Genomic DNA, 26,413 nt, shown 5'->3' on the forward strand with positions numbered 1-26,413 from the left:
TTGATCATTCTCTGGCACCACTTACTGGAGGTGCTGTGGTAATTTCATGTGCAGTAGGCTGGTTTGACCAATAGAAACTTTCCATGGCCTGGAATGATGATGGGCAAACCTGCTCTGCAAAAAGAAAAGAGAGATCGCAGGTGAAATCTGAATCTGAATACTCTTTACTGTTTGAGGACTCAGGACCGTGCTGTTCCAGCTGGCTAACGACAGTGGTAGTCTTGACATCTTCTGTCATCTGGAGGAGATCTAGGGCTACACAGGCGCTGCTCAGAAGAGAGAAAGGCTGTTTCCAGATAATGTACATCAGCTCAAAGATCTGTTTGTTGCCAAATCTCAGTGGTTCAAGGATCATTCTGACAACCAGGAATTGGACTCCCCCTGCTCCATAAAGTCGGGTGTCCGTTGTTTGAATCCAAAGACCTAGGAACCATGGTTCCTCACCTGACAGGACTGCCACACTAGCATCTGAATCTGATTTAAAATTTTTTAGATGGCCATTTACCACAATGTCAGCATTCCAAAATGAAGAGGCTCATTCTCTGATATCACTCAAAAAGCATGGCTGTGTGTCTTCAGGGGTTTCCTTCTCGACCTCGTGGGATCACCTTTGGGCTGTCTGTGTGGTGCTGGGGTTTTGATTTGCACCATTTACCAGTGTCCCTGTCGGTTGTAGTGGAAGCATTAGACAGGACACTGATCTCTCCTGTGCGGGGGCTTCACACCGCAGCACTGGCAAGGTCTCTCTGCTGGGCGCTTCTGCTTATCCTGACTTGGGTGGGCCGTGCATCTTTGTGACCTGATATGGTGGACTGAGGGTTTGATTTCTGCCCCAAATAGTGTTCTCTCCCCTTAGGATTGTCCTGTGCTGTTCACATAGCTCAGACAGTCGAACTAGCTGGATTACCTTGTCAACGGTAAGATCATCTTTAGTTTGTAGGAGATCAGAGAGTGAGTCACCTGCAACACCCACCACGATTTTGTCTCGGATGAGTTCAGACTTTAAATCTTCATATTCGCGCCGTCTGCCATCTTGTAGAGATTGTTTATGAAGGAATTGACAGGTTCCCCAGGCAGTTGGACTCTTTTATTAAATTTTGCTCTCTCCAATATTTTATTGGATCTTGCTTGAAGTAAACACTGAAGGATTTTAAAACATCATCAAATTTGGCAGATGACTCATCGATAGCGTGTCGTGCAATGATGTCATCTGCAATTGGCCCAATCGTGTAAAGAAGCGTATTGACTTGTTCTGTTTCTGATTTTTTAATTAGACTTGTAGAAATGCTATATCTTAAAAACCTTCTCCTCCAAAGACTCCAAATCTGTGACTGGTCTGGGCATGGGTGAATCCCAGCAGAGCTGGAAGTGTGGAGTTATGATCCATTTTCAGCATTTTTAAAAAACTTTAAGTGATTACAGTCATCCAAGATGGCGTCGCTGGTTACTGCTGAACAATGGATCTTCCCGTGCTTACTGGTTTTTGGCCGGCTTTCCAAAATGGCAGCGGCACACATTTGCCTGAGAAGAAGGGTCTGCAATAGCTACAAGGGCCAACTGGATGCTGACCTAATTTAATCAGTGGTATAGTGTTGCGAGTCAGTATGGGGACTTGCTTTTTAGGGAGTTGGACAATTGCAAGGTACCCAAGGTGGAATAAATTAATTATTAATTTAGTTTATTTTCTTTGCTGAACTCAGGAGCCATGTGTTGGGATTCAGAGCTGAAATTGGGATTAGCGATGGGTTTCTTTCAAACGGAGCTTCTGACTGAATGAATGAAATGGGGTTTCTCAGGACTGGCTGGCCTGGAATTTTAAAAAAATATCTCACCCTTGCAGGCTGTGTGCTCTGCTTGCTGAAGCTGGGCTTCCGAGGGAGATTCAGTGGAGTCTTATCTGGAGCAATGCTTTCTATCTTTTTGCTTCCAGGCTCTTCTCTCTTTGGAGCTTTTTCCTTCTGGTGAATTGTCTTTGCGTCTGTAGCTTCAGATTGTTTCAGTTCAGAGTCCGTAGAAGTTGTCCTTTTACTTAGCTTTCTGCATTCTTGCGAGGATAAGGGTTTTTGATCCAGGTGCTGCCACCATGAAGAATCCTGCTTCAGACACCATGAAGTAGGCTTCATAGTCTTAAGTATATTAACAGGAAGTCTTTATTAACAGCTCATTACTATAGACATATGTAGAGTAGAGGGTACAGGTATGGAACTGACTCCATCCTAGGTCTTTACACATCTCAGTCCATCTATAGACTGATCCTAGCTCTGGGTCATGTGCTCTTACATTACTATATGGGTGGTACTATACTCAGTCCCACGTTAACCCTTTATGCACCAGACATACTACTGCACTTACCAGGTCTCAGCTACATGTGACTCCTGACCCACAGCAATGTGGTTGTTAACTGCTCTCAGAAATGGCCTAGTAAGCCACTCACTTGTACCAAACCACAACAGCAAAATCAGAAAGGAATAAAACTGGACAGACCGCCTGGCATTGACTCACCTGAAACAACAACGGCATACTCCTCCCTGTCAACCCTGCAAAGTCCTCCCTACTAACTCCTATGGCTTGTGCTAAAATTGGGAGGTCTGTCCCAACACTAGTCAAGTAACAGCCTGACAGAGTCATAGTCACCAAATCACACTTTACAGGCAATGTTCCAAACACCGCCATCACCATCCCTGGTTATGTCCTGTCCCACCAGCAGGACAGGCCCAGCAGAGGTGGTGGCACAGTGGTATACAGTTGGGAGAGAGTTGCCCTGGGAGTCCTCAACATTGACTTCATGGGGTCTGGTGTCATATGGCATCAGGTCAAACATGGGCAAAGGAACCTCCTACTGATTACCACCTACCATCCTCCCTCAGCTGATGAATCATTGCTCCTCCATGTTGAACACAACTTGGAAGAAACACTGAGGGTGACAAGGGCACAGAATATACTCTGGGTGGGAGACTTGAATGTCCATCACCAAGAGTGGCTCGGTAGCACCACTATTGACTGAGTTGGCCAAGTCCTAAATGACATGGCCGCTAGACTGGGTCTGCGGCAGGTGGTGAGGGAACCAACAAGAGGGAAAATCCTAATTGACCTCATTCTCACCAATCTACTTGTCACAGATGCATCTGTCCATTTCAGTATTGGTAGGAGTGACCAGCGCTCAGTCCTTGTGAAGATGATGTTCCATCTTCCCTTCATTGTGTTGTGTGGCACTACCACCATGCTAAATGGGATAGATTTCAAACAGATCTAGCAACTCAAAGCTGGGTACGTATGAGATGCTGTGGGCCATCAGCAGCAGCAGAATTGTACTCAAACACAACCTGTAACGTCATGACCCAGCATATCCCTCACTCGATTACCATTAAGCCAGGAATCAACACTGATTTAATGAAGAGTGCAGGAGGGCATGCCAGGAGCAGCACCAGGCATACCTAAAAAACTAGGTATCAACCTGGTGAAGCTATAACACAGGAATACTTGTGTGCCAAACAGCATAAGCAGCAAGTGATAGACAGAGCTAAGCGATCCCACAACCAACGAATCAGATCTAAGCTCTGTATTCCTGCCACATCCAGTCATGAATGCTGGTAGATAATTAAACAACTCACTGGAGGAGGAGGCTCCACAAATATCCCCATCCTCAATGATGGAGGAGCCCAGCACATCAGTGCAAAAGATAAGGCTGAAGCATTTGCAACAGTCTTCAGCCAGAAGTGCCGAGGGGATGATCCATCTCGGCCTCCTCCTGAGATCTCAGCATCATAGACGCCAGCCTCAGCCAATTCAATTCACTCCACTGAAGGCACTGGATACTGCAAAAGCTATGGGCACTGACAACATTTTGGCAACAGTACTAAAGATTTGTGCTCTAGAACTTGCCGCGCCCCTAGCCAAGCTGTTCCAGCACACTGGCACCTAGCTGGCAAAGTGGAAAATTGCCCAGGTATATCCTGTATACAAAAAGCAGGACAAATCCAAGCCAGCCAATTACCGCCCCATTAGTCTACTCTCTATCATCAGTAAAGTAATGGAAGGTGTCATCGACAGTGCTATCAAGCAGCACTTATTCAGCAATACCCTGCTCACTGACTCTTAGTTTAGGTTCCACCAGGGTCATTCAGCTCCTGATTTCATTACAGCCTTAGTCCAAACATTGAGGTGAGAGTGACTGCCCTTGACATCAAGGCAGCATTTGACCGAGTGTGGCATCAAGGAGCCCTAGCAAAACTGTAATCAATGGGAATCGGGGGAAAATTCTCCACTGGTATGAGTCATACCTAGCACAAAGTAAGAGGGTTGTGGATGTTGAAGGTTAGTCATCTCAGCTCCAGGACATCACTGCAGGAGTTCCTCAGGATAGTGTCCTAGGCTTAACAATCTTCAGCTTCTTCATCAGTAAGTAGCCTTCCTTGTCCAAATGCAACAAGACCTTGTCAGTATCCAGGCTTGGGCTGATAAGTGGTAAATAACATTCAAGGCATGCAAGTCCCAGGCAATGATCATCTCCAAAAAGAGAAAATCCAACCAAAATCTCTTCTTGACATTCAGTGGCATTATCATCGTTGAATCCCCCACTATCAACATCCTGGGGGTTACCATTGACCAGAAACTGAACTGGATTAGCCACATAAATACTGTGGCTACAAAAGCAGAACAGAGCTGGGAATTCTGAGGCAAGTAACTCACCACCTGACTCCCCAAAGCCTGTCCTCCATCTACAAGTCAGGGATTGAATACAGTTCTGCTGCTGATGGCCTACAGCATTTCATGGATGCCCAGTTTTGAGCTGCTAGATCCGTTCTGAATCTATCCCATTTAGAATGTGGTATAGTGCCACACAACATAATGGAGGGTATGTGCAGTGTAGTTTGACCTAGATAACAGCAATTTTATAAATAATCACCTCGTATCTAAAATGTTTAGTTTAAGATTCTAATTGGAATGAAGGGACAGCTAATGACCCAGAGCCCGCAATTCATGCACCATGTGGCAGCTTCAGGATTCATCATGCGTCCTGGAGGCCCAATGTTTGAAGGAAGCATCTCCACCTGGTTGAAGTTGTGCTGAAGGTTTCTGAACTTCAGGAGCAGCTGGATTCCTGGCAGGGCATCCGGGTGGCTGAGTGCTTCCTGAATCACAGATCCCAGGAATGGTGGTTAACCCACCAAGGGTAGGAAAAGGTAGGAAGTGCAGGAATTCTCTGGAAGTGTAGCATACTCAAATCAATATTGAATACTGTTGAGGGTGCTGATACTTTGAAGGAATGCACTCCTGAGCCTGTCACCATGAAACAATCGCCTGTGACAAGCACTTCAGTAACTTTATTCTTGCACAGGGAGGGTGGGGATGCTGTGAAGCACAATGCAGGACTGCATTAGTAATAGGGGATTTGATACTCAGGGGAATAGGCAAGCAGGTCTGCTACTGTTGTGAGGCCCATTTAGCATGTTGTCTTCCTAGTGCCAGGACAAAGGGCACAAAGAGGATGCATAACATTCTGCAGGGGAAGGGGGAAAGGACAGAAGCTGTGGTCCACATTAAAACCAATGATGTAGGAAGGAAGAAGGTTGAGGTCCTGCAGTTAGAGTTAGAGAAGAAGTTCAAAAAGCAGGACTTCAGAGCTAATAAGCTGAGACCTGGCTCAGAAAGGGAGGAACTCGATACTTAATATTCCTGGTTGTAAGGTATGCAGGAAATGTGAAAAAATGGAGGAGGGGTAGCAGTTTTGATTAAGGAAAATGTTACAGGAAAGACCTTGTCCTCGAAAAGTCATAGATAGTATCAACTTGTTTGGAGTTAAACAATAAAGGAATTATTAGGTTACTTAGTCTATTTTACAGGCCACTTAATAGTGGGAATGAGATAGATAAGCAGATTTGCAAGGATGTTTCTGAGAGGTGCAAGAACTCAAGAACTGTGATATTGGGAGACTTGAACCACATCAGCATTAAATGGGGTAGTGATTGTGTTAAGGGCAGAGAGAGGAGGAATTTTCAAAGTGCATTCAGGATAATTTTCTTGATCAGCATGTTTCCTGCCTGCTAAGGAAGGAGGCATTACTGGATCTGTTCCTGGGGAATGAACTGGGTCAAGTTAAAATGTCATCATGAGGGAGTATCTTGGGTGTAGTGATGTTACAAAACTATCATATTTTTCATAATAATATTGTGGGATATTGTAAGTTAGGTTTATGGTTGTGAGGTGGATGGTTCTGTCTATATGAATGATTTAATTGAATTAGAGTTAGATAGACTGCAAGCTTCAAATTATCACAAGAGTCAGGTGTAAAAAGGATATTTGAAATGCTAATAAGTGAGCTAGAATCTAAGAGTAGACTAAGGTGTGAATGAAATTTACATTTTAAGATAAACGGGGAGTGATTTGATTTTCAAAGGGATGGGAGGATGTTTACACCTAACAAGGTAAATAGGGCAAGCTTATTAAGTTTATTTTTCCCAAAAGGAAAAAGGGCCATATTGACAACATGAAAGATTTTTATATTATAGGAAAGGTAAATTTCCAAAGACATGGAGAACAATAAGATTTTACACGTTAAAGAGAGAGAAACATATGAGAGAGAAGGATAGAAGGCTATGTGGGTGTGGCCGTGTAACATCTTGAAAGATACACCATGTAAAGCAGCCTTGGGGAAAAGCCTCCAGCCACTTTTGCAGAAGTCTACTGTGTCCAGTAACTAAAGCTGTGTTAAAAAGCCTTTGGAATTCCACTGTCGAGTGGGTGCGTGTGATAACCTTGCTGGATTGCCTATTTAAATTTAAAATCCATTTTGGACTGTTGCCTTAAAGGGGGTTTATAGTTGGGAGTCAGGTTAATTAGGAATTTTGGGATTTGTTATGATATCAAGTAGGTGTAATCTTATTTCTGTGTTTGAATTTTTTTTCATTAATAAATGTTTTAATTTAATTCTTAAAATCACTAAATGTGTTAATGGACTCTACTTCCGAATTCAGTGCACAAATCTTCTCGTTAATAAGTAGAACTTGCAAAACCGTTGTGATAGCATGGCCAAGTTTCCCTTGTGGATTTGGTCCACCTGGCACACATCACCTGCCACATCATAACAAAATTGGAGGCTCTGTGAGGATTTTTAGAATTCCTTGGTTGGTTTGGAGTTGGTGAATCTTAAGACTACAAGCACGAGAAGAACATTGAACTCAGGAGTTGGTGTGAGGGACTTTAAAGTGGTGAGTCTGCAAATATGGCTTTATCCATAGCTAAAACTTATCTGGAAGTAGAAGATATAACTCTAGTTGGTTTACAGAAGGTGACTATGTTTAAGTTGACAGACCTGGCAGATAAGTTGCCATTAGGTCTAATCGTAGGGCCAAAGAAAGCAGATATAGTTGAAGTAATAGCACAACATTTGAAATTAGAAGGGATACCTGAAGCTTGTGAGTCAGTTGAATTAGTTAAGGCTCAGTTGCAAATGATAAAAACTTGAGTTAGAGGCAAAAGAAAAGGAACAGGAAAAAGAGAGATCATTTCAAAGGGAAATGGAAATGAGAAAACTTGATCTTCAGGGGGAGAAATTAGCAAATGGAGGAAAATGATAGGGAGAGAGATTATCAGCTTAAAAAGCTGGAGGTTTGAAAAGAGATCCCAGATGCTGAGGAAGTCTCTGATGTGGAAATGATCACTTTCAATTTAAAACCCAGAAGGGAGATGTTTAAGTTTGTGCAGGCACTTCCAAAGTTTGAGGAAAGCGATGTAGAGGTATTCTTTATTTTGTTTGAAAAGATAGCTTAGCAGATGAAATGGCCACCAGAAATCTGGACATTTCTTTTACAGTCTGTGTTGGTAGGTAGAGCTCATGAGGTATATGCATCGCTGTCAAAAATATGTCGATGCATTATGAGGCAGTAAAAAAGGCTATTTTGAGTGCATATGAGGCATACAGGCAGAAATTTAGGAATATAAGGAAACAGCCTGAAGACTTATATTGAGTATGAGTATGGGAGAGTAAAACAAAGTAATTTTGACCAGTGGATATGGGTATTAAAGGTAGAGCCAATACATGCAGCTCTTAAAGAACTAATTATTTTGTATAAATTTAAAGATTCAATTCCTTTGGTAGTGCGAACCCATATGGAAGAACAGAGGGTTAAAACAGCAAGGCAAGCAGCAGAGATAGCTGATGATTATGAGCTAGTTCATAGATCAAGACCTTTTTTTGTCACCCTTTTAAATCAGAGAAGGATAGAATGTGGGAAAGTGACAGGAAGGTGGATAGTCAGGGAAGAGAAGGAGCAGTTGGAAATTTTCAGGAAGTTTCTCTTCAGACCAAAAAGGAAGGTGCTAAGGGTAGAAGTGACACTCAAAAACTGAGGTGTTTTCATTGTAATAAGATGGGGCACACAAAGCCAAAGTGTTGCAAGTTACAGGGAAAACCCATTGCAGTAATTGGAACACAGAAAAGGTCTGGAAATAAGAGTACTGTGGGTTCTAAGATCCAGGCACAGGAAAAGCCAGTGGTTTGCGTACAAGTGAAGCAGGAAGAATCAGTGGTAGGTAAAGAAGTGGGAATGTGTTCACAATTTACCCAAGAGAGTACTGAAGGGCAGGTTATAGAAATGTTTAAAGATTTTGTATGTGAAGGGAAGGTGTTTCCATGGGTACAGGGTGGAGCAGGCAAGGATATTAAAATTTTAAGAGATACAGGGGCTAGTCAATCTTCAATGTTATGGGATAGTGATATTTGTTGTTCAGAGGGTGTATTGCAGGAAAAAGTGGTAATAAGTGGGATTCATGGAGGTGCTAAACCTATTCCATTGTGGAAGGCAAATTTAAAAAGTAAGTTGTAAAGAGGTGAGGTGATTGTTGGAGTACTGGAAAAATTGCCCATTGCAGGGGTTCAATTTATTTTAGGTAATGATATAGCTGGGTCACATATGTTGGTGATGCCTAATGTGGCCGAGCAGCCTGAAGGTGCTTTCAACAGAGATGTTGCAGGAAGAACATCCTGGATTGTTTCCAGATTATATAGTAACAAGATCACAAACTCAAAAGTTGAAACTGGAAGAGGAGGAGTTTAAATGGCAGGGAGAATATTAATTAACTGGATCTGTTTTTGAAAAGATTGTATAGAAAGAGAAGGTTGAAGAGAATGAAGTGGAAGTGTTTAGTTCAGTTAAATTGGTAGAGTTACAGCAGAAGGATTCACAAATAAAGAAGTTATATCAGATAGCTTATTTGGAAGCAGAGGCAGCGTGTATTCCAGAATGTTATTACCTTAAAGATAATGTGTTAATGAGGAAGTGAGATCTCATGTTTCAGCAGATGAGAAATGGAAGGTAGTGCATCAAATTGTTATACCATCTGGATAGAGAAATGAAATATTGAGAGTAGCTCATGAAATTCCAATAGGGGGACATTTAGGAATTAGAAAAATGCAGGCAAGGATACAAAAAAATTCTATTGGCCTGGACTGCATAAGGATAGTCAAATCCTGTTGAATTTGTCACACATGTCAGGTGACAGGAAAACCTCAAGTAGTAATTAAACCAGCAGCTTTAATTCAGATTCAAGCATTTGAAGAATCTTTTACCAGGATCCTGATTGATTGTGTAAGACTAAAAGTGGAAATCAGAACTTGCTGACAATTATGGATGTGTTTACAAGGTTTCTGGAAGTGATACCTTTATGAAATATTACAGCAAAGAGAATTGTGGAAGAGTTGACTAAATCTTTAACAAAAAAGAAATACAGTCGGATCAGGGTTCAAATTTCATGTCACAGCTGTTTAAAGAAGTAATGAGCAGCCTGGGGATAAAGCAATTTAAACTGTCAGCTTATCATTCTGAATCACAAGGTGCTTTAGAGAGATGGCATCAAACTTTGAAAACTGTGATGAGGGTTTATAGTCAAGAAATCCGCAGGATTGGGAATCAGGGAATTCCATTAGGGATGCTCCTAATGAATCCATAGGATTTAGTCCTTTTGAATTAGCCTATGGTCATGAGGTAAGGGGACCACTTAAGTTGATTCAGGAGAATTTAATGGATCAGAATTCGGAAACTACTCTCCTGGATTATGTGACAAACTTCAGGGAAGGATTGAACAGATGTTGTGAGTTAGATAAGAAACATTTAAAGATATCACAGCAGGTGATGAAGGCAAAGGCAGATATGAGGGCCACAGCTCATAATTTTGTTCCTGGGCAAAAATTGTTTGTTTATTACCAGTATTGTGTGAACCATTAAAGTTCAATGGGCCTAACAGAATTGAGAAGAAACCAAGTGAAGTAAATTATTTAATAAATACTCCAGATAGAAGAAAGAAGCAAAAGGTGGTCATGTAAATGTGCTTAAAAGGTATTTTGACAGGGAAGATAACCAAAAGGAGGCATTAGTGATGGTAGATTAAGAGAAAGAGGGAGAAATGAAATATTCTGAAATTAATTTTTCTCTAATCAAATTAGACAATGAGGGGGTACTTACAAATGTAAACGTGGTACTGAGTTACCTTCCAGACAAGTGCCAGAGTGTTTTGAAGAAGCTATTGCAGTCGCACAAAGCTATTTGTGGGAATAAGCTGGGGAGGACAAATTTAGCTACACATGATGTAGGTGGGTGATTCAGCTTCAATAAGGCAACATCCTTATAGATTGAATCCAGTAAAATTATTGTAAGTACAGAAAGAAATTGGATTCATGCTTCAGAATGATATCATTGAGTCTAGTTGCAGTAACTGGAGTTCGCCTATGGTGATGGTGCCGAAACTGGATGGAACACATGGACTGTGTGTGGATTATCGAAAAGTAAACATAGTGACAAAAGCCAATTCATATCCTATTCCACAGTTGGAAGATTGCATTGAGAAAGTGGGATAATCACAGTTTATCACGAAGATTGATTTGCTGAGAGGATATTGGCAAGTACCGTTATCAGAGAGAGGAAAAGGCTTCTGTGACGCCAAATAGGCTAAGTTTAAAGTTAAGCCATTTGGGATGAAAAATGCACTAGCAACGTTTCAAAGACTGACAAACAAAGTAATTGCAGGACTGAGCAATTGTGCTGTTTATATTGATGACTTGGTAGTTTTCAGTCAAATGTGGTAGGAGCATTTACAACATCTGAAAGAACTGTTTGATTGACTTCAAGAAGCTAATTTGGTGGTGAGCCTGGCTAAGAGTGAATTTGCAAAAGTGCAAATCACATATCTAGGCCATACCATTGGACATTGTAATCTCCAAGAGATGTGAAAATAAAAGCCATCATGAATTTCCCAGTGCCTACAACAAAACGAGAAGTTTTGAGATTCATTGCATGTTATAACCGATGCAGTTGGTAAAGCGGAGTTATTTAAAAATCCCAGAGGGAAACTTTAAACAACTGTCATAACCTATAATTTTAAGTGTCATGTTTGAGATACGATTCTAAATTCAGGAATCAGACCACTAGTTCTCGAGACTATACATTAAACTAATTGAAACATTTTATTAAATTACACAGGTTAAAAAAATATATATACATAGCTACAAATTACTACTATCATAACTTTTAACACATTCCCAAACTAATCTCCATTAAAGCAACAGCAACCCATAGACTTAACCAAACACCAGGCAAAGCATTTTCACCTTACAAATTCAAATGAAGTTCTTTTCACTGTGGAGCCAGTTGGAGGCTTGCAGCTGCCTTTTGATCTTCCATTGCCTCTGCCTGCACACCCGAAAACTATTGAAGTTATACCTACCAGACCCATTGAATGTTAAGATAAAGGCAAAATACTGTGTATGCTGGAAATCTGAAACAAAATCAAAAAATGCTAGAAAAACGCAGCAGGGCTGACAGCATCTGTGGAGAGAAAGACAGAGTTAACGTTTCGAGTCCATATAACTCTTCTTCAGAGCTAAAAGGAAGTAGAAATGCGGTGAAATATATACTGTTTAGTGGGGGGGGGGTGGTGTGTGCGGGGGGTGGGGGTGGGGGGGGGGGGGGGGGGGGGGGTTGGTGGGACAGGTGAAGCTGGACAGAAGACCAGTGGAGGAAAAGGAGAGATTGAGAAAGATGTCATAAACAAAAGGTCAAAGCGCTGTTAATAGTGGTGGTTCTGGCTAAAGGCGATGCTAATGGTAACATTAAGTGTGGAAAGTAGAGTGTGATAATGGCAGGACCAGGGTAAGCTCTCTGGAAAGTGACAGATGGCCCTAGTGGGGGTGGGGTGGGGGGAGGGGACAGTGGTGGTAAAAAAAGATCAAAAAGGCCAAAAGCTGGGGATAAAACAATGAATAAAAATGGAAATAATTTTTAAAAATAATAATAATGAAAATAAGCGGGAAAAATAAATAAATAAAAATTAAAAACTAAAAATGAATAAGAAAAAAGGGGGGGATCGAAAAGGGATGGGATGGAGGAGACAGTGCGTGGTCTGAAGTTGTTGAACTCAATATTCAGTTCAGAAGGCTGTAATGTGCCTAGTCAGAAAATGAGGTGCTGTTCCTCCAATTTGCGTTGAGCTTCACTGGAACATTGCAGCAGGCCAAGGATGGACATGTGGGCATGAGAGCAGGGTGGAGTGTTGAAATGGCAAGCGACAGGAAGGTCTGGGTCATGCTTGCGGACAGACCGAAGATGTTCCACAAAGCGGTCACCCAATCTGCATTTGATCTCTCCAATGTAGAGGAAACCACATTGGGAGCAGCGAATGCAGTAGACCAAATTAAAGGAAGTGCAAGTGAAATGCTGCTTCACCTGAAAGGATTGTTTGGGCCCTTGGACGTTGAGGAGGGCGGAAGTGAGTGCATGGGAAGGTGCTGAGGGAGGGGGTTGAGGTATTGTGGTTGATGGAGGAGTGGACCATCTGCAGGGAACAGTCCCTACGGAATGCCAGCAGGGGGGGTTGAGGGGAAGATGTGTTTGGTGGTGGCATCATTCTGGAGTCGGTGGAAATGGTAGAATGCCAATTTTATTAGTAATATAAACACATTGCTTGGTAGCTGCTAGAAAGGCATCAAGTTTTCACCTTACTCCTTGAATGTTCTATTCAAAAATTGCAAATGCACACTATCTCTCTTACATATCAAAACTAATATATATTAAAGCACCCAGACTAGCTGGCTTTAATTCAGTAAAGACATGCCTGCAGACTAAACCTCTATTTTAAAAGAAAAATATTTTCCAAAATATTATATACATTAATAGCTTCATGACAGGGCATGAGTGGATTTTACCAGAAAATTGTACCAAATTTTAGCCAAGTGGTTGCTCCACTGACTGAACTATTAGAAAAGAACAAGAAGTTTCAGTGGACACAGGAGGGTCAGAAGGCACTTGACAGTTTAAAAACTGTCTTGACAATGACACCAGTTTTGGCAGTACCCAATTATGCCAAGAAATTTAATTTGGCCGTTGACACAAGTGATGTAGGTATTGGTGCTGTATTATTGCATGAAGATGAAACTGGGGTTGAGATGTTTTTCATGGAAGCTGAATGTACATCAGAGAAGATATTCAACCATCAAAAAGGCGACTCTAGCTCTGGTGTTATTGTTGCAGCATTTCAAGGTTTATGCTGCAAGCAATTCATCAGAAACAATTATTTATATAGACCGCAATCCTTTAAAATTTCTGGACAAATTTTGAGACTGAAGTGCAAGACTGTTCAGATGGAATTTATTACTGCAACTGTTTCATTTACAGGTTACACATGTGGCTGGATGAGAAAATCTACTTGCAGGTGCATTGTCGGGGGTTTAAAGCTGAAAGGAAATTGTACATTTAAACCTGGACACTAGACTGAAATGACCTCTGTTGATACAAAGGATTTGGGTATATTGTTCTGTTAATGCATGCACCTGGTAATGTAACAGTTTGTGTATATAGTTAAGTATAGTAAGTAATGTAAGATGTGTTGAGAAAATGAAGCCCATCTTTTAAAATTATGACAGTTCATTTTTCCATAAGGATGAAGGTGTTATGAAACTATTAAATTTTTCCTAATAATATTGTGGGATAATGTAAGGTAGGTTTATGGTTATGAGTGTGGGTGGTTCTATCTACGTGAATGATTTAATTGAATTAGATTTAGATAGACTCCAATCTTCAAATTATCACAAGACTCAGGTGTAAAAACGGTATTTGAAATTCTAATGAGTAAGCTAGGGTCTAAGAGTCAGTAGATAAGGTGTGAATGAAATTTGCATTTTAAGATAAGTGGGGAACTATTTGATTTCAAAGGGATGGTAGGATGTTTACAACTAACAAGGTAAATAGGGCAAGGTTATTATGTTTATCTTTCCCAAAAGGAAAAAGAGCCATATTGACAACATGAAAGGTTTTTATATTATGGGAAAAGTAAATTTCCAAAGACATGTAGAACAATGAGATTTTACAGTTTGAATTATTTTCTTCTGTTAATAAATGTATTAGTTTAATTTTTAAAACCACTAAAGATGTTAGTGGACTCACTACTTCCAAATTCAGTGCACAAATCTTCTCATAAGAAGTAGAAATTGCAAAACCATTGCGATAGTGTGGCCAAGTTTCCCTTATGAATTTGGTCTGCCTAGCACACATCACCTGCCACATCATAACAAGTGATCATACTACCGTAAGGTTTTTATTAATTACGGTGTCACACCAGAAGTAATCTAGAATAATACTTAACTGAAGGAGGGCTTATTTCGGTGAATTGAGGAATCTGAGCTAGATTAATTTAAGTCAAAGACTGACAGGAGAAATGTAATGGCACAGTGGAAAGTCATTAAAGACAAATTGGGTTGAAAACAGTCAGATTATGTTTCCACAAAGGGGAAAGGAGAGAAACTAAAGTCAGAGCTTCCCAGGTAACAAAGGAGTTGGAGAGTAGGTGAAGTAGCAAAAGGAGTATGACACATATCGGCTTGCCAATACAAAGGCGAATCAAATGTACAAGAGGTGAGCTGAAAAATATAATAAGAGGGGCAAATAGACAGCGCAAGAATAGATTAGTGGACAATGGAGGGAATCCAACAGTCCTGTATTGACCTATTAATGGTAAAAGGTTTGTCAGAGGAGGGGTGGGGCTAATTAGAGACATAAGTGGAGATCTTTGGTGGAGGCAGAAAACATGGCTGAGATACTCAATGAGTGCTTTGCATCATTGTTTACCAAGAAAGAGGATTTTGCTAAAGCTATGATAAATTTGGACAAGATTAAAAACAGAGGAGAAACTAGGAAGGTTGGCGGTACTTACAGTTGAGAAGTCACCCAGGTTGGATGGAATGCAGATGGAAGTCAAGGGTAGAAATTACAATGGTGCTGGTTCCAATATCCTGATCCTCCTTAGAAACGGGCTGCTGTTAAAGGACTGGTGAACTGTAAATGCTGCACCCTTGTTCAAAAAAGGGGAGAAGAATAGACTTGACAGTCAGAACATTAGTAGTGGGGGAAGCTTTTCGAAAAATAATCCTGGAGGAAGTTAGCTGCTGGTGCTGCTCTCGCTGGTGGATGAGGATTAGGAGCTGATCTACCAAACCCTGATCTGCACGGCCACTTCCTGCAGTTTATCCAAGAGTTTACTTGGATAAGTGTAGATTAATGCCAGCGAGGCTGCATTTGTTGAAGGGAAAATCATGTTTTGTAGAACCATAGATACTTAGAGCAGAGAATTCAGTTCCTTGTGCTTGTGCGGGCTCTTAGAGCAGCTGTCCTTAGTCTCACTTTTTCTCTGTAACCCTGTAAATTCCTTATCCTTGAGTAGTTGATGGAATCAGCTTCCACCACATTTTCAGGTAGTGGGCAGAACCTTCCGGTCCCACTGGCAGCGGGAATTGTGGCGGGCAGGGGAACTTAATTTGGTGTGAGACCAAAAATTAGTTTCCCGACATTGGGATGCTGGAATTCTGTTCTCAGGACTTTAAAGGCGAGTTAAGAGTGAGTCAAGCTTCCTGACAAACCCTTTTGCATGCATCAGCATGTCTTGCATGCTCATTAAAAGGCCATCTCGCTGGAATTAAGTTCTCCACCAGTGGTAAATTAGAACTTCCAGTTTTATGACTGTATATAAATGGCCTGCACCTGGCGAGCTTCACTTCTTCCATGACTTTGAGGTCAGTAGAGGTTGCTTTCGCCTTATTGGGGACCGCTCATAACTGTACTCCTATAGACTCTGGAGTAGGTATTATAGATTAGAAGGTGGCAAATGTAACCCCAATATTTAAGAAAGGAGGGAGAGAAAAAACAGACCTGTTAGCCTGATACTGGTTGTAGAGAAAATGCTAGAATCCATAATAAAAGATGTGATAACAGGACAGAAAATATGGTGGTATTGGGCAGATTCCTATATTCTTAGTGCAGGAAAATGGTGTTGAAGTAGAGGATCAGCCATGGATGGTGGTGAGGACTTGAAGGGCTGAATGGCCTACTGCTCCTGGTTCATATCTTCTTTTTCTGTTTTATTTTAACTTTTCATTCCTTTTATCATCCAGCACACAATTGCTTTTCCTTTTAAAGGAATATGTCTAGCTTTTATCTGAACTATCTCTTCCCTCAATGTCCTCCATTGGTCCATGATCTGCTTTACCCAATGGTTGCCTTTTCCAATCAATTTATACTAGGTCCCTTTTTAAATCGTTGTTTGGCAAACATGACTGAGGCTTCTGACGAGCTGGTCTTCCTGTCATTTCACCACACCTTCCCTCGCCACTGTTGTGTGGTTCTAGATTGCCAGTCGAAGACCTTCAGATTTTCAGGACCACATGGCTCTGGTAGCAGATAGCAATCTAGAAGATGTTTCATCTTTTGAGATGCCTCTCTGCAATCTCAGATTCGTTCTTCGCTCTGCAGTACTAGATTGAGAAAACTGGATGGCAGAAATTTAGGTGCAGCGTTGTAGAAGGATTCACAGGCTAAACAAAGGCTGACAGGGACTGTGACATGAATGCTCCTTCTGTGGCCCCCATCTGATGAATTAAGAGACAGAGGGTCGATGAAGACAGCGCATTTGATACTTGGTACATGAACTTTCAAAAGGCGTTTGATAAAATGCTGCATATTTGGGTTATCAAAATCAAAGCCCATTGGCTTAAAAGGGCAGTAGCAGCATGGATACAAGATTGGTTAAAGATAAAGAGCCCTGGTGAATGGCTGCCTTTCAAACCAGAAATGGGTTTACAGTGAAATTCATCAGGGCTCAGTACTAGGTAGGGTTGCCAACCCTCCAGGACTGGCCTGGAGTCTCCAAGACTTGAAGATCAATCTTGTGTGTAACCCTGGAGAAAAATCATCGGGACATTAAAAAAGGTTTTTTTTTGTCATTTTCTTTGAACAGTTTTCGTTACCAGATATAAAAATATTGAAAGCAGGGAAAATGGCTGTTTGCCTGACAGTCAAGCATCATGCAATTGGTTAATGACTTTCCAACTGGCATAGGAAGACAGTGCATCACAAGGATGGATGTGTTGGCTGATTAATAGTTGGAGCATGGTGGAAAGCCATGTGATGAAACCTCCAGGAATACATTTAATCATAGTTGGCAACCCTCCTGCAATGCCCAATTTCTATTCCCCCTCCCACCCCACCCCACCTCCAATTTTTGGATAAACATACAGATAGGTTGTACAGTGCCAGACATGAGTGAGCATCTTTTACCTAAGGTTTACTGTAGATACTGTAGATAGAGTTGAGTTTATCCGACATGGATACAAACCGCCAAGCAAATTGCTCCCCATTATACCAGTGGCAGGATGCCTCCCCACTGCTGCTGGCTACTGATGTTGCCGTGATGTGACAGGGCTCCTCTGTTGCCAGTGCAGCTTTGGGAATACATTGCCTGGTGTACACTGTATGCTGCCTGTTATCAGTAACTGAATGCTTCACTTAAACTGACTTAACAATGACTAATCTATTGAATGATAACAGTATTGTGACTCAAAGCTTATCCTGAACAGAACCTGACCACATTCTCATGCACTAGTTATGTTATGTTTACAGTTTGATTAGTTTTAATGGAATTTAAAAAAATTCTTTCACAGGATGTGGGCTTTGCTGGCAGGGCCAGCATTTACTGCTCATCTCTAGTTGCCCTTGAGAAGGTGGTGGCGAGCTGCCTTCTTGAACTACTGCAGTCCATGTGGTGTAGGTACACCCATAGTGCTGTTAGGAAGGGAGTTCCAGGATTTTAACAGTGAAGGAACGGCGATATATTTCCAAGTCAGGATGGTGAGTGACTTGGAGGGGAACTTCCAGGTGGTGGTGTTCCCATCTATCTGCTGCACTTGTCCTTCTAGGTGGCAGTGGTTGTGAGTTTGGAAGGTGCTGTCTAAGGAGCCTTGGTGAATTCCTGCAGTGCATCTTGGAGATGGTACACACTGTTGCTACTGTGCATCGGTGGTGGAGGGAGTGAATGTTTGTGGATGTGGTGATGATCAAGCGGGGCTGCTTTGTCCCGGACGGTGTCCAGCTTCTTGAGTGTTGTCGGAGCTGCGCTCATCCAGGCAAGTGGGGTCTGAATAGGCTGGCACTTTATTACTCAGGGAAATGGAAGGCTGAAGGGTGATCCGATAGTGGCCTTTAAAATTATAAAGGGGCTTATGGGGTAGACGTGCAAAATGGGCTCACTTACCAGGAAAAGTGTTAATGGATTAGTTTGCTTATTGGAATAATGCCATAAGCTAGCCAGGATAACAATGAGACTTTATTCTTCAAACAAATGAAATCAGATATTTCCTTGTTCAGGTAATCGCTCAAGGCAGATTAGGCAGATGTGTCGGTCCTAGTGTGTGTGCAAGTGCGTGTGTGTGAACAATTGTTTAATTGTTTTAAAGTGTGTGTGAATATATTGCAAGTGTTTGCATGTGTAAACCATTTTTTATTCTTTCATGGGATGTGGGCGATGTTGGCAAGGCCAACATTTGTTCTCATCCCTAATTGCCCTTGAGAAGGTGTTGGTGAGTTGCCTTCTTGAACCGCTGCAGACCCTGAGACGTAGGTACACCCCCAGTGCTGTTAGGGAGGGAATCTGCTAACACAAGTGTGTGTAAATATGTTAATGCATATGTCAGTAATATTTTTAATAGGTTGTGTCAGTGACTGTGTTGTGCAACGAGTGCATGTAAATATGTTCTGTGTCGTAAAAATTATCGACAAGCAGCAAGGTTTAATGGAGGGGGCTTTGCTCAGTGCTATCTCTCTTCACATTCTCTCTCTGTGCTCTCAGCTCTCCCTCTCTCAGGTGCACTGTTACATTGTCAGCTTTCCCTCTCCCCCTCTTCCAGCTTTTGCTAGCTGTGCACAAGAAATTCCAGATTTTCCTGTTTACCAAAAGTAGATTCAGCTTTCATATTCAGGCTAAAATAACAATACACCCTCCAAGTTGCACCAGGGACAACTTCCTGATTGTTGTCAGGAAATAACTGCAGATTTTCTCCCCTCTACCCCAAGATGCTTATACAGGAAATCCCAACCCTCCCAATCTGAGCACATTCCCAGCACATCATGAGCTACATGCAGCCTGGTGCCCCTCGCATATTGATCCTGGATTGCTGAGGTGCCCATACACCCAGATATTCGACTCTCCCACACCATTAAAATATAATTTTAATTAGGCTTCTAGGAACCCAAACAATTAGTGAGAAACATACTGTCCTAATAACTGTCAGGGAAGACTGAATAGGGCTGGGACTTTATTATTCTGGAAAATAGAAGGCTAAAGGGTGACCCAATAGTGGGCTTAAAAATTATGAAGGGGCTTATAGGGTAGACATGTGCAAAATGGGCTCAATTACCAGGAGAAGCATGGCAAATATGGGTGCAGGTGGGGGTGGGGGCTGATGTTAAAATCTGGAAAAATGTCAGCATGTTGATAAGCCAGCTCTAACCTCCCAACTTCATGTTAGGCTGCATGTGTGCAACCCCCTTGTGAGAGGCAGGTTTTCAATTACCATCTGTCAATTGCTCAATTAAAACAATAGAGATAAAAACAAAAAAACTGCGGATGCTGGAAATCCAAAACAAAAACAAAAACAGAATTACCTGGAAAAACTCAGCAGGTCTGGCAGCATCGGCGGAGAAGAAAAGAGACAATATTGATCCACGCTTTTGAGTTTAATGTAAGGTTCACGGGTTTCCCAGGCTTCCCGAAATTTACCGGTGAAAGCAAGGTGAGTGCACAAGAGGAGATGGTGCCCTAGTGGTATTAGACTAGTAATGCTCTGGTGACATGGGTTCAAATCCCACCATGGCAGCTGGTGGAATTTAAATTCAATTAATAAATCTGGAATACAAAGTGAATCTCAGTAATATTGACCATGAAAATTATCATCGATTGCTGTAAAAGCCCAATAGGATCACTAATGGCCTTTAGGGAAGGAAACCTGCTGTCCTTACCTGGTCTGGCCTACATGTGACTCACAGATCCACAGCCAAATGGTTGACTCTTAACTGCCCTCTGAAATGGCCTAGCAAGCCCCTCAGTTCAAGGGCGGTTAGGGATGGGCAATGAATATTGGCCTTGTCAGTGATGCCCACATACCATGAAAGACTAAGGTAAAGAACACACGGCAACTGATTGGCTGAATCAATCTCAGGGCAGTAAACCAAAAAATGCTCACAGCAACGTGCTCACCTGCTTGTGGGAAAGGGCTTGTTCACAATTTTTTCATTGTGAGGTTACTTTTTGTACTTTTGATGTTTGCTTTGTCACGTCAGGGTGGGAGCCTCTTTAGCTGCTTTATATTGGATCCTCAGCTGAAGGTCAAGGGGACCGGCAACATCACCCACACAAGCCTGCTGCTCGAAGATGTGGAGCTCCGGAGGAGTGAGGGCAGCAGCAGAAGTGGAGCTTACAGGAGACGCCACCCAGAACACAGGGGCTGTAGATAGAGGCTCAGTTTCCTTGACATACCTGAACACTAGTTCCTTAGGTAGTGACAGGCATCTCAGCCTTCGAGAGGATCTGCTGTCTGCTGGACCTGATGACCACATGCTACCAAGTGTCTGACAAATTCACCACCACCTTCAGCATTTTTGCCTTCGGGTCCTTCCAGGCTCTGCCCATGTAAATTTCCAGAATCTTCCAGTCAGCCACTCACAAATGCATAAGATGGCTCGTTGATGGGTCGTTTACCAAGTACATCGACTTTGGCAGTGAAGACAGATAAAACCTGTTTTGCATCCCTGGCTGGTTTCAGCAAGGTTCTACTACACGCACATGGCAATCCAGGCACTCCAAGTAACCAGGAGCATTCATTACCCACTACACTTCCACTCCATCATGTGCAGCTGGTGTGCAACCACAAGGATATTGTATATAGGAGTGCATAAAATTCTGGACAATTGCCCAGATCCGTTCACTCTGTGGCATGCCAAGCTCCCTGATCTCTCTGAACCTAGAAGCAGACTTGAAGCTGCTTGGTGACAAACTGTCCCCCACCACCTGACTACCCCTACTCCCACTCGACTCCCTCACCAACCCTACCACTTACCCACCTATCCCCTTACCCACTTATCTTACCCACCCTACCCATTCACTCACCCTCCCCGATACCCACTTACCTTATCCACCATATCCCCTTACCCGCTTACCTTACGCATCCTACACCCCTCACTCACCCTACCCCCCTCACTCACCCTACCCTCCTCACTCACCCTAACACCCTCACTCACCCTATTCCCCCCCCCTTACATGCTTGCCTTCTCCCTGAATTTTCAAAAAAGTTTTGGGACATTTAAACTTCACTTGCCAGCATACAGCAGCTTATGCTGTAAAAAGGGGCATGGTTTCTGCGTGGAATCTCTGTGCTGCTCCCTCTGAGGTTACCTACACTGAATGAGTTCTGCAGGATCCGACAAAGAAGACTGCCCTGAAATATTAGAGGAAGGTAAGTGGGTATTTTTTTTGTCTGCTCGGGGTTGGAAATAGGGGTTCCGACCCTGAACGGAAGATCTGGGACATAATCTCAATGACCTGCAACATCAAACCCCAGTATGTTGGAGGCAGACCCCTCCAATGCCTCTGCAGTTATGGCAACTATGAGCAAGAGGCATAACATGACATACGGATGAGGGTGAGTAGGCATGGTGTCTGGATAGATGGAGATGTGAGGATGTGGAAACAAAAATAAGGATGGATCCACCTGCAAGGTAAGTAGGTATCAGGAGTGATGTGACACGGTAGGCTTGAGAAGGCAAATTGAGGGACTGGGGTGATGCACACAGCAGGATATAAGTGAATGTCCTCCCCTTTCCAACTTGTCTAGGTCATTAAATTTATTTCTACATTGAGTCCAGGACCATGGCACCACAATGCTACTGCTGACACCCTCCTCGCAAACTCTAACCAAACCTTTTTCGTCTTAGCAACAGGCTTCTCCCTCCTGTTGCTAGGGAATGGTTTCAAAGTTGAGTCCCCACAGCCCCGAGCAGCACATCTAGGGAGGCTTCTGCGAAGCAAGGTACAGACTTTGAGCATCTTGGTTCGATTGCAAAACTTCCAGTTCTTTGACAGCCAACTCCAACGTCTTCAACTTGCATATTTGGAGTGTCCCTTTAAATATTGGAGTTGAGATTGTGTCATGCTGGTCTACATCACATCCTGCTGTCGCTGATTAGACAGGAAGCCTAAAAGGAAAATGATAATGAGGTGGCTGAGATTGAAAAGCTACTGACAGACACCCTTCACATATTTCCAGATTTCCCACCCAGTTCTTAATTATTTTCTTTCTGGGTTTCTGGTCCTAGTGCCTCTGCACATTAAAATCCAGCACAATATTTCTTCTTATGTATCAGTGGCCTCAAATATAAGCCCCTCAATAATAAGTCCAGCTAGGAACTCTGGGAAACTTTACTCAGAGTGGTGAGAATGTGGAACTTGCTACCACATGGGGTTGTAGTTGATAATTCAGATGAACTTAAGGAGGACATAAGGAAGTAAGTGTTGGACGATCAGTGAAGCAATGTAGAGAAGAATTGATGTGGCAGAGTTGTAGTTTTTGAGGTGAATACTGAAGATATCTTGGACAAGTTACACTACCATTGAAAGGTGCGAGTAAAATCTTAGGCCAAAAGAACCTCTGCTGACCAAGGTCACGAAGAGACAGTTGAAATTTCTTGGGCACAAAATCATGATTTAGCAAGTCTGATGCTGATGGGAGAAGTTGATAGTAAAAGAGATTGAGGTAGACAAAAAAGTGATCTTTCTGAAGACCCTTGCAATCTGAATGAATGTACCACCAACAAAGATGGTCTTTGCCTCCAGAGCAAGATTAACATGGAGGTCCATGGTTGCCAACGGCCTCTTAGGGCATGGTGCCTGAATACAGAGAGAATTCTAGATAAATATGAGAGAGAAAGGAATAGAGGGATAGGTTGATAGGAGCTGATGAATTGGGATGGGAAGAGGCTTGTGTGGACCATAAATAGCTGTGGGCCCAGTGGCCTGTTTCTCTGCTCTGAAATTCTATGGTGACTCCTGAGAAAGACAAAGACACTGCCATGGGCTTAAACATGCAGAGAAAAAATACTTTGTAGAGATAAAGTCCTTCTCTTTGGAACTATGGAATTATACATAAGTACACAGGAATTGCTAGGCGTAAAAATACCAGGATTCATCTAGTTTGCCTTCTGCCATTCTGATAGTCACATGATACAATTATAATGATTGTTGATGAATAATAGCAATCAATCTCTATCAATTCATTGACAACCAACCCAGACAGGACACAAGGAGAATCCCCTAGTGGGGGACAGCCTTGGGAAGAACAAGTCCAAAATCACCTTTTCCTCCTGAACTTGCTACAGCACCCGCCAAATCTCATGTCCCACATTACTCATGTACTGAATCCCAAAATGTTATTTTCTGAAGGAAATCGATTTAAATGAATCAATGCTAACTGCTCCCAAAGGATCTGTTCCATAGATCGACGATTTACCCACTGAGGTATCATTTCCACAGATTCATTCTGATTTTACATCTGTTCGAGTCCAGGCCGTGTCCTCTGGTTCTACTGTTTTGGAAAAGCTGAAGCATCTCATCATGGTCTATTATCCCTTCCTTGTAGAATCCAAAAAACAGCAATCATATCACCTCTCAACTTTCTCTTTCTCAGTTAGAACTTGATGAATTTACATCTCACTCCTCATAATCCAATCCTTCCATCGCCTCAATCATTCTAGTTTCTCTCTTCTACATCCTTTCATTAGCTTCTTTGCAACACACAATGAGGCCATTCAGCCCATCCCCAGATGGATGAGCTCTCGGAAAAAGCTGGCCAATTAGCTCCTTTTGCTCTTTCCCTGTGTCCTTTATTTGTTTCCTTTTTAAAGTATTTATCCCCATCCCTTTCAAAAACGATTAAAAAGGAGGAAGACTTGTATTTATATAGAACCTTTCATGATCATTGGATGTCCCAAAATGATTTACAACCAATGAAGTACTCTTGAAGCCTAGTCACTGTTGTAATGGAGGAGACGCAGCAGCCAATTTGTGCACAGCAAACTCCCACAACCAAAAATGTTCTGAAGATCAAATAATCTGTTTTTCTGATATTGATTAAGGGATAAATATTGGCCAGGGATTACTTTCCCTCTCTTCCATGAGAATAAAGGCATGGGATGTATTATATCCATCCGAAAGGACATAGGGAACCTTGGTTTAATATCTCTTCTGAAGGATGGTACCTCTGAAAGTGCAGCATTACCTTAGTAGTGCACTGGTGTGTCAGCCTGGATCTTTATATTCAAGCACTGTAGTGGGAATTGAACCCACAACCCACTGACTCAGAATTGAGAGTGATACTGACTGCGCCATCAGGATTCTGCTACCCTTACCCTTTGTGGTGTGATACTCTATGTTCTACAAACTCTTTCTATTTTAAAATAAACTAGTTAATTGCATGTAAATTATGATGTTAAGATACGCAGGTGTTATGACTGATGCAATTGATAAAGCTGAGTTCTTTAAAAATCCCAGAGCGAAACTTTAAACAACTGTCATAACCTAACATTTTAAATGTTATGTTTGAGATGCGACTCTAAATTCAGGAATCAGACCACCAGTTCTAAAGGTTTTATATTAAACTAGATGAAACATTTTATTAAGTTACAACACATTAAACACAGATACATGGCTACAAATTACTACTATCATAACTTTTAACAAATTCCCAAACTAATCTCCATTAAGGCAACAGCAACCCATAGGCTGAACCAGACACCAGGCAAATCATTTTCACCTTATGAATTCAAAATGAGTTTCTTTTCACTTTGGTTCATGCGGAGGCTTACAGCTGCTTTTGATCTTACATTGCCTCTGCTCTATATACACAAACTGCTACCTAGCACTGCTGATTGATTGTAAATTCTCATTGTATCACCAGCCTCTTCTATCAATAAAACCCCTTGCATAGTACCAATTCTATTAGCAATATAAAAACATTGCATGATCTCTGCTCACTAGGTGCCAGAATTCACCCCACTTCTTGAATGCTTTATTCAAAAAAATACAGATGCAAGCTATCTGTTTTATATATCAAAACTAGTACACATCAAAGCACCCAGACTAGCTGGCTTTAATTCAATTAAGACACACACAGACTAAATCTCTACTTTAAAAGAAAAATATTTTCCAATAATATTATATACATTAATATCTTCATGACAACAGGTAAAGGACATTATTTAATTAAGTATTTTGAGCACATATAAATAGGGGAACCACCATTTTAATTTGATTTTGTAAGTTTTCTTTGATGTTTTGTTTTAGTTACAGTGCTCCATCAGGGCTTCAACCCCTTTAATTATTTTATTTATTTGTGGTTTATTAAAAGAGAATATAAATAGGGGACAGCAGGGACACTGGGGGTGTGAGACGAGAGCTATGAGACTGAACGAAAGTAAGTAAACTCTCTCAGTAAAGAAAAGCTCTATGTCTTGGTTTTGCCTTCACCAACCAGCTTGGATTCTATTAACATTGGTGGTAGAGAATGGTTGTAAACTAAGACTTATTTTCAGACAGAGGTTTGTAATTGGAGTTTCTTTGGAGCAGAATGGCTGAAACCAAGTGTAAAGTATCAGGGTATGATTTTACACCATTGTTCTGTGAGGCTGAACCTTATGATCAATGGAAGAATGAAGTACATATGTGGACACGGGTTATGTCCTTAGCAAAAAAAAAGAGCAAGGTATGGACATGGCACTTTCACTTTCCACCAGAAAAGTATTTTTGCAGCTAGAGGCTCATCAGTTGGACACTGAGGAAGGTTTGGATAAACTCTTAAAATTTATGGGCAAAATTAAATGTTAAGTGCATAGGAGGCATGGTCAGAATTTGATAAATTTAGAAGGATGAACGGTTATTCCATTGAATAAATTATCATGGAATTTAACAGGTTATATAACAGATTGCAGAAATTCTACTTAAAGATCCCTAATTCAGTGCTTTCCTGATTGTGTTAAAGTATCAAACAGAGACA

General features: G+C 41.8%; 1 protein-coding gene across 7 annotated transcripts in view; it reads left to right on the plus strand.

Annotated features, from left to right (window-relative positions):
* The window catches only part of LOC121271063 (anoctamin-7-like), a 233,562-nt gene that overhangs the window by 10,907 nt on the left and 196,242 nt on the right, over positions 1-26,413 (plus strand). For 2 of the 7 annotated variants that reach the window (XM_041176798.1, XM_041176779.1), the window contains one exon: positions 13,665-13,793. The exons of the other annotated variants lie outside the window; for them this stretch is intronic. The gene's annotated coding sequence lies outside the window, so the exon portion shown is untranslated. The remainder of the gene's footprint in view (positions 1-13,664; positions 13,794-26,413) is intronic. 7 annotated transcript variants of the gene reach the window in all.

The sequence above is a fragment of the Carcharodon carcharias genome, chromosome 2 (assembly GCF_017639515.1).
Source record: "Carcharodon carcharias isolate sCarCar2 chromosome 2, sCarCar2.pri, whole genome shotgun sequence".
NCBI classification, from domain to species: domain Eukaryota; kingdom Metazoa; phylum Chordata; class Chondrichthyes; order Lamniformes; family Lamnidae; genus Carcharodon; species Carcharodon carcharias.